We start from the raw sequence: 9,187 nt of genomic DNA on the forward strand, positions 1-9,187 counted from the left end.
GGGAAGCATGAGGTGCTCTTGAACTTCCCTGTAGAAGGATGCACTGACTGGACTTAAAAAAACACATCAGATCAACACTAGCAGGTGACATGGCTCCCCAAATCATCACTGACTGTGGAAACTTTACACTGGAACTCATGCAACTTGGATTCTGTGCCTCTCCAGACTCTGGGACCTTGATTTCCAAATAAAATGCTAAATTTACTTTAATCCGAAAAGAGGACGTTGGACCACTGAGCAACAGTCCAGTTCTTTTTCTCCTTGGCTCAGGTAAGATGCTGCTAACGTTGTCTCTGGTTCAGGAGTGGCTTGACACAAGGAATTCAACAGCTGTAGCCCATGTCCTGGATACATCTGTGTACTGTATGTGTGGTGGCTCTTGAAGCACTAACACCAGCCATAGTCTACTCCTTGTAAATCTCCCCCAAATTCTTCAATGGCCTTTGCTTCACAATCCTCTCAAGGCTGTGGTATCACTGCTGCTTGTGCACCTTGTTCTACCACACTTTTTCGTTCCACTCAACTTTCCCTTATAATGCTTGGATACAGATTCTTTAGCAATGACCTTTTTTTACTTACCTTCCTTGTTGAGGGTGTCAATGACTGTCTTTTGGACAACTGTCAAGTCAGCAGTCTTCCTCATGATTGTGTAACATCTTGTACCAGACTGAGAGAGCACTTAAAGGCTCAGGAAACCTTTACAAGTGTTTTGAGTTCATTAGCTGATTAGAGTGTGACACCATGGTTTCAGAAAGGAGATACAGTGGCGTATCTCCAGATACGCCGTCTTATCTCTGAGTCTGAGCGGTCGTATCTATGCGCCTGATTCTATGGTCTCCATCTGAGACTCTGCGTGTGTTTAAACACCTTGCCCGGTTTGGGGCCTATCGGATGCCCTGTTCAGTGTCTGTAGTGCTTCCCCCTCTCAATCTAGTAGGGCTCCTCCATCCACTGCCGGGGGAGATGAGCACTCAGGTGCTTTTCCACCAGGGCATTTATACCCTGGAGGTACCCCCGTCTCCGGCAGTGGTGACTATATCCCCTTATTGCAACTGACAGATTTTTTGCCTGTCAGTCTATAAGATACTGGGGTCCCACATAACCATATAGAACTCCTTAGTATCACATCTAGGAGTTCGTTTGTGGTTTTATTTCCTTCCCTTTGGGGTGGAATTGTGCTGGGACACATTCGGCCCCTTTTCCTACTCCTATATACATGTGAGCTGTTCCACCAGCCCTTTGGCTGCCTCGTTTCCTCCCAATGGGCATGTACCATGTCCTTTGTTTATTATTGCTTATCTTTGAGTGTGTCCTTTTTGGGTGTGTCATGTGCGGCGGGGGCCGCCCCCTGTTGGTGGATACGGTTCCGTTCTGTGTCCGGCCATGATCCGTCAAATGGGAGCGTAAGGCGGCGTCACTAGAGACGTGCCGAACATTTGACTTCAGCCCGCACTCCCGGCGCGTCACAACCGAGCGACCTTCGACGCACCTGATTGGTTGCGCCGTGGCCGCACGCCTCATTGGATGCAACTAGATATGCTCAGGTCCCAGCGGAATGACGCACTAGATGGGTGACGCCAAGCGTCGAGCTGGAATGCTGCGCTTCCTATTGGTTGCAGCACGGCCAGCTGACATAGGTGTCTGCATCGAATGCTCTACTCTCAGGCTCAGCTGATCTGGAGAAGGCAGGGACTATTGTGGTTAGGCTTTCCTCGCTAGTGATTTGATCACTAATGACAGCTGCTCTGTTACAAGGAGATCATTCATTTCACCTGGGGCTGCATCATCAATGGTAAGTTTATAAGGGAGTCAGAGGGGCTTGTCCAGCAATCATTTCCCTACCCTCCACTGTTGGAGAGGGAGGTCATTTTGGTCTCTGACCACCTTTTTCTTTTCTTTTATTTTTGATTTATTTTTCATCTCCACTTGGAATGCTGGTCTATCCATACTGAGCCTACTGATTAGGAGTGGTGAGTACTTTTTGGTGCTCTTTTGTTTCACTCTGTGTTTTGTTGCTGGGTATTGGTCTAATGACCTTTTGTGTTTATTTAAATTTTCCCTTAGTTGTGATACCTCATATCCATTCTTGGCTGCTGACACTTTTTATGTGAATACGTTTGTTATTTCACACACCCCTCATGGTCTTGGAGCCCTCAGGGAGTGGGGGAGACCTATGGGCATTGAGCATACCATCTGACTTGGCCGCATTGGATCCGGCGCACACACGGGCTCTCTGGGGACGATCTGGGCACTCCAAGCTAGGGAGAGGGTGAGTTTCCTTTTCCTCCCCCCTGCATGTTGAGCTTCCCATTTCCTCCCCCCTATTGTCCACATGCTGCAGTGTCTGTGTCTGGTAACAAGTATTTTCATTGTATATATGTATTTTCTTATATTTCATCTTTCAGAAAAACCTCACTGCTAATGTTCCCTGAAGAAGGATGTATTACTAAAAGCATTTGAAACGCGTTGGAAACGACCATCCATATCCCCAGTTTTGTGCTGGGGTACATGATGATCTCATAGCAGCAGTTTTTTCCAATTTTTTATTTTAGATGTTGACATACTACTGTGAAGTGTTTATTCTTTGACTATTTTCGTAATACTATTTTGTAATAAATTTCTATATTTTTATGACCCAGTTGTCACCATACTTGTTGTTGCCCTAAAAGTCCCACCTCCTCTAGAGGTATCCATTTTTTGTATTGACATAGGGATGTTGGCAACATTATGCCTCTATACATGAGCTAAATCTTTTTCAGAATCAGTTACGCATAGATTTCTATTAGATCCGACCGGCGTAAGTCTCTTACGCCGTCGGATCTTAACTGCATATTTACGCTGGCCGCTAGGGGCGTGTATGCTGATTTACGCCTAGAAATATGTAAATTAGCTAGATACGCAAATTCACGAACGTACGCCCAGCCGACGCAGTACAGATACGCCGTTTACTTTAGGCTTTTCCCGGCGTAAAATTACCCCTGCTATATGATGGCGTACATGCGGCGTACCAATGTTAAGTATGGACGTCGTTCCTGCGTCAAATTTTTAAAAATTTACGTCGTTTGCGTAAGTCATCCGTGAATGGGGCTGGACGTCATTTACGTTCACGTCGAAACCAATACATCCTTGCGACGTATTTGGAGCAATGCACACTGGGATATGCGCCGTTCGTTAAAAACGTCAATCACGTCGGGTCATGATTAATTTACATAACACACGCCCACCCCTTCACAATTTGAATTAGGCGGGCTTACGCCGGCCTATTTACGCTACGCCGCCGCAACTTTCTTTTGTGAATACGGCACTTGCCTGTAAAAGTTGCAGAGGCGTAACGTAAATAGGATACGTTACGCCCGCACAAAGTTACGCGCATCTACGTGAATCCGGGCCCATAAGTCTACAGTATTGAGATACTGAATTTTGAGTTTTCACTAGCTGTAAGCCATAATCTTCAAAATGAAAAGAAAGAAATGCTTAAAAAATATCACTCTGTGTGTAACGAATGTATATAATATGTGTTTCACCTTTTGAATTGAATTACTGAAATAAATTAACTTTTTGATGGTATTCCAATTTTTTCTGAGATGCAGCTGTATATACATTCTTTCTTTCTTTGAACTTACGGTTAGAAAAGATCAGTCCTGACTTCCACGTGACCGAGCTTTTGGGACTACATGACTACATGTCCCATCATGCTTTGTACTATTGTGCATGCTTTCCTCCTTACTTTTCATGTTAGCTGACACAAGGACTAGCAGACTGGCCGTCAGCTGAAGAAATTAGGTTATGTTGGTAGGCAGAGCTGATGTTTCCTCCAATGCCGGGATGCTTTATGCTTGAGAGCGCCTATCTAATCCGTGTGGGACAGGGACCACTAATGTGAGGGGACAGATGGATGTGGTGCAGAAACTGCCAAAAAGCTACTATAAAAACATAGCTGTACAAGATCAGGTTTGGCTTATTGGTTACACTTACTTTTAAAGTGGTTGTAAACACTCTTAAAAACAACAACATGCAAAACAAAGGCATAATGAGCTAGTATGCATTGTATACTAGCTCATTATGAAATGCTTACCTTAGAACAAAGCTGTTGCAGCAGTCCCCATACACTGCTGTGACCGGGGACATGTCTCCTGGAGTTATTTCTGGGTTTGCAGGCTCCGGCGCTGTGATTGGCGGGAGCCGTGATGACATCAGTCCTACGCATCCGTGTGGGTGCCGCCGGTCACGACACAGCTATTGAAGAAACGGTACGAACGAGCGAGCGAGTATCTCTTTAAGCACCTGGACTCCTCTACTGCAAAGTCATGCTATTTTCAGAGATGCAATTTGTGGTTTATCATTGTCCTGAAATATGCAAGGCCTTCCCTGAAAAAGAGGTCATCTAAATTGGAGCCTATGTTGCTCTTAAACCTCAGTTTACAGTATCTTTCAGCAATAATGGTGCCTTTTTAGATTCATACACACTAGTGCAGCCCCATACCATCAGTGATTCAGGCTTTTGAACTGAACAATAATAACAAGCTGGGAGTTCCCTCTCCTCTTTAGTACAGCGGATGCGGCGATGTAGTTGCCAAAAAGAATGTAAGGTTCAATGTGGAAAAATTTAAAATAATGCATTTGGTTGGCAAAAATATTAATGCAATTGCGACGTGCCAGAACCGCAGGGGGAACACGTGAGGTGCACGGTGGGCCGATGAGAGACAGCAATAATACAGTTCATCGGTTTACTCACGGTTAGCAGAACGCCTCCCTGGGCCGGGTCGCACAGTGAAGAGGAAGACAGCACGAAATCCTCCGGGGCACGCTCTGTGATAGGGAAACGCCAGCCGAGATGGTGGTTGAAGTGCCCGTGATGACAGAGGTGTTAGAGTGCTTGTGGCGGCTGGGTCCCTTGATGGTATTTGTCGTGACGCCAGTACCGTTAACTCACAACTTTTACTGTGACTGGTTTTGGTTGCAGTACAAACATCCAGTTAGGCCCCGTACACACGACCAAACATGTATGCTGAAACTGGTCCGTGGGCCAGTTTCAGCATACATGTTCGGTCGTGTGTAGGCGCGAGCGGGCCGAATTCCAGCAAACATTTGCCCGCCGGGCCTTTTCCCAGCGGGCAAATATTCCTGGACGTGTTTTAAAACCGTCCGCTGGAATCCTGCCCGCTCGGACATGTACGGTCGTCAGTACAGACCTACCGTACATGTCCGAGCGCCCGCCGTTCCACGCATGCGTCGAATGACTTCGACGCATGCGTGGAAGCCTTTAAATGGCAGGCCCGCCCACGTCGCCGCGTCATCGTCGCGGCGACGACGCGGACACGCCCCGCGTAGTGTTTACGCGCGGACTTCTGTACGATGGTTAGTACAACCATCGTACAGAAGCCCTCTGGCAGGCATGTACGGTGAAAACGGTCCGACGGACCGGTTTCACCGTACATGTTTGCTCGTGAGTACCCGGCCTTAGAATACAGTCTCCGGGGAAATAGAGGAGTTCTGCTGATCCACTGTTAATAGGCTTTAGTAATCCTGGACTCAGGCTGTGGTTCAGTATAATGCTTACTTGTTTCTGGTCCCTTTTGAATCCAGTGACATTGGTGAGGTCGCTGGTGGCTAAGAAATTCTTCACCTTTATTCTCAAAGGTCTTTGCTGCCGGTTAATGGCTTTTACCCTTTGATTTGAGCAGTTCCAATTTGTCCCTTCTCTGGACTGACCTTCTCTCTCACCTTGACATTCTGCTTTCTCTCTGCAAACTGACCTCCAGAACTGAACAACTGACCACAGATAAACCTGAGCTGGGATAGATATCCCAGAGTGGTGCTATCCCCATCTTGTGGTGGGAAGTATGAAGCACACTTGACCAGCCTATGAACAGGGATACCACAGGTGTAGCAATGCAAAATCACATGCAATATAGCAATGACAAAGAAGTAATACTTTTGCAGTTCCCACATGTCCTGAGTGGGACGCTGCACAATCTACTCACTGGGGGGAGAACCTCTGCCGAAATCAAGGATGGAAAAGGAGCTGGGGGTCCTAGCAGATGATAGGCTCAGCAATGGCATGCAATGCCAAACTGCTGCCAACAAAGAAAACAGAATATTGGCATGCATTAAAAAGGGAATTAACTCAAGAGATAAAGCGATACCGTTCCGGCTGACCCCACAATAGGGATAAAACTTTTTCGTGGAAGGGAGTTTAATAAGACACGTGGCCACTTAGAAGAAAAGAGGTTTAATCTTAAACTGCGTAGAGAGTTCTTTACTGTAATGCCTTGTACACACGACCAGTTTTCCCGTCAGAAAAACTGCCATACAGCTTTTGGCTAGGAAAACTGTCCATGTGTACGAACAGAAAAACCACCGGGAATCACGGCGGGAAAAATTAGAACATGTTCTCTTTTTTCCTGCCGAGATTCCCGGCGGTCTTTTTCCCGGCAGTTTTCCTATGGGAAACACTGCGGTGGAGCATACACACGGCCGGGTTTCCCGGCCAAAGCTCTCATGGCAGTTTTCCTGCCAGGAAAACCGGCCGCGTGTAGGGGTAAAAAGCTGCCAAGCAGGTTTTTTGCTTTTCCCTTTGGATTGCGGTAAAAAGTCTGCTGGGAAACCTGTATGTGTGTACGGGGCATAAGTGCAGCAAGGATGTGGAATTCCCTTCCACAGGCGGTGGTTTCAGCGGGGAGCATCGATAGTTTCATAAAACTATTAGATAAGCACCTGAACGACCACAACATACAGGGATATACGATGAAATACTGACATAAATTCACACACATAGGTTGGACTTGATGGACTTGTGTCTTTTTTCTACCTCACCTACTATGTAACTTTGTAGGTTTCGATTCATCTGACCACAGAACAGTTTTCTATTTTGGAACAAACAATGTTAAATGAGCTTTGGCGAGAGAAGACGGCAACGTTTCTGGATCATGTTCAGATATGGCTTCTTCTTTGCATGATAGAGCATTAACTTGTATTATTATTGTGACAAGCTTTGTTATAATAAAACACACATAAGAGGAAATAAGGATGACAGGTGGTGAAAAAAAAGTCCAAAGAGGCACAGATGGTGATCCTAGTGTAATATTGAAGATGTGCACCTCCCACCAGACTCCTCACGTTGTGCGCCAAACACCCCTTAGGCCTCGTACACACGGCCAGACATGCCTGATGAAAACGTTTTCATCGGACATGTCTGCTGGGTGAATTTGGTCTGATGTGTGTACACACCATCAGACCAAATTCCCCATGGACAGAATACGCGGTGACAACGCAGTGACATTGCGGCGACGATGACGCGGCGACGTGCGCGAACCCGGAAGTTCAATGCTTCCACGCATGTGTCAAATCACTTTGACGCCATGCGCGGGTTCCCGGGCCAGCAGACATGTCCGATGAGTTGTACTGACCATCGGACATGTCCAACGGACAGGCTTCCAGCGGACAAGTTTCTTAGCATGCTAAGAAACTTTTGTCCGCTGGAAACCTGTCCGCTCGGCCAGGAATCCGGTCCGGTAGGCCCTACACACGGTCGGACATGTCCGCGGAAACTGGTCCGCGAACCAGTTTCAGCAGACATGTTCGGTCGTGTGTACGAGGCCTCAGGGGTTCTCACTCACCAGACAGTAGAACACATCAAGCCTTGATATGTTTATCGATTGCCATCCACATCATGGAGGGTGTCACGGTTGTACTAGATGTCCCAAGTACTCGGATAAAAGAAAACTCACAATAGCGTAATTCCGTTTTCTCTTCCTTTATTCTTCACATGACAAGCTCCATAAAACTGACATTAGGATAATTCCTATCATATCAGTGTTAAAATTAGCGCTATTCACTGCACAGGAGAGATGATAGAATCTTGTGTACTGGGAAGTCAGCGTCCACCGCTACTTCCAGTTAACACTTCCTGGCTATGAAACGCAACCACTTCTGGTTGCCGTAAGGTCATCTACTGACGTGTTTCGTCATCACGACTTCTTCTGACTTTTTGGGAAATGCTTAAAGCGTTTGTTAACCCCCCCCAAAAAATATTCTGGTCCCTTAAAGCAGATTACACAGTACATCGCTTTTACTATGTAATCTGCCCCCCCACTAAACCCTAAACCTACCACCTCCTGTATGCCCTCTCTCCCTGATCACCGCGGTCAAAGTACCTCCCTATGTGATAGGCTGCCTGCTCTCTTCTCTTCCCCCTCACCCCCTCCTTCCTCCCTGTTAGCGCCCTCTCTGTCTGTCTCCGGCCCGGCTCGCCCCCCGCCGCTATTATTTTAATACTAAAATCTTAAATTTGTCAGTGCCAGCCTCACTATTAGAGGCTGGCATAGCACAATGTGTAAGTTGTATATAAAAACGAGCAGTGTAAATCCTGAATATCAGCTGTCTTCAGGCCGGTCACGTGATTCAGGGCCGCTTTCCAGCTCCGATGAGTCGCTTCGTGATCTCCCTCTGATGTCCCTCCCTCAGAAGATATCTATCAGAGCTGGAAAGTGGCCACAAGTGATGAGACCGGCCTGAAGACAGCTGATATTCAGTATTTACACTGCTAATTTTTAAATACAACTTACACAGTGTGCTGTGCCAGCCTCTAATAGAGGGGCTGGCATAGACTTATAATAATGCATTAATAACCACTTTAAATAATGCATTGCAATTTAAAATGAGTTTTAATCTAAAAATTTGTTTTAGTCTAAAAGCCATCCATGTTTGGATCGTTTTTATGACTAAGTGATTTTAGTCTGCTAAAATGTACTGGAGATTTTAACCTTGTACACACGATCGGACTTCAATCAGACTTTTCCGTGGATTTTGGTTCGAAGGGCGTTGGCCGTGAACTTGGTATGCATACAGACGGCACAACATTTTCAGCCAACAAAACCTAAATATGTGTTTTTTCTGCTCTTTCGCGCCACCCTTTGGGCAACTTCTGTTAATGTTGTTTTAATGTTTAACATTGGCTCTGAGCATGCGTGTTTGTACTTTGGATTTTAGTTGGACATATTTGTGTACACACGATTGGATAATCCGACGTAACAGATTTATTGCTAGACAGCTGGTGAGCATGAACAGCCAACATTTGTTGTCATTAATTACGCCAACAATTGTCTGGTGGAGCATACACACGGTCGGTTTATCCGACACAACGCGTCCATCAGACAATTATTGTCGTAAAATTGGATCATATGTA

At 46.1% G+C, this 9,187-nt stretch overlaps 1 long non-coding RNA gene across 1 annotated transcript; it reads left to right on the plus strand.

The window, feature by feature from the left end:
- Positions 1-1,452: 1,452 nt before the first annotated feature.
- Positions 1,453-2,778, plus strand: LOC120924966. Its single transcript, XR_005746494.1, has 3 exons — positions 1,453-1,970; positions 2,065-2,269; positions 2,406-2,778. It is a non-coding gene; the product is annotated as an uncharacterized LOC120924966 (long non-coding RNA).
- Positions 2,779-9,187: the final 6,409 nt, after the last annotated feature.

Source organism: Rana temporaria, chromosome 1 (assembly GCF_905171775.1).
Source record: "Rana temporaria chromosome 1, aRanTem1.1, whole genome shotgun sequence".
Classification (NCBI taxonomy): Eukaryota; Metazoa; Chordata; class Amphibia; order Anura; family Ranidae; genus Rana; species Rana temporaria.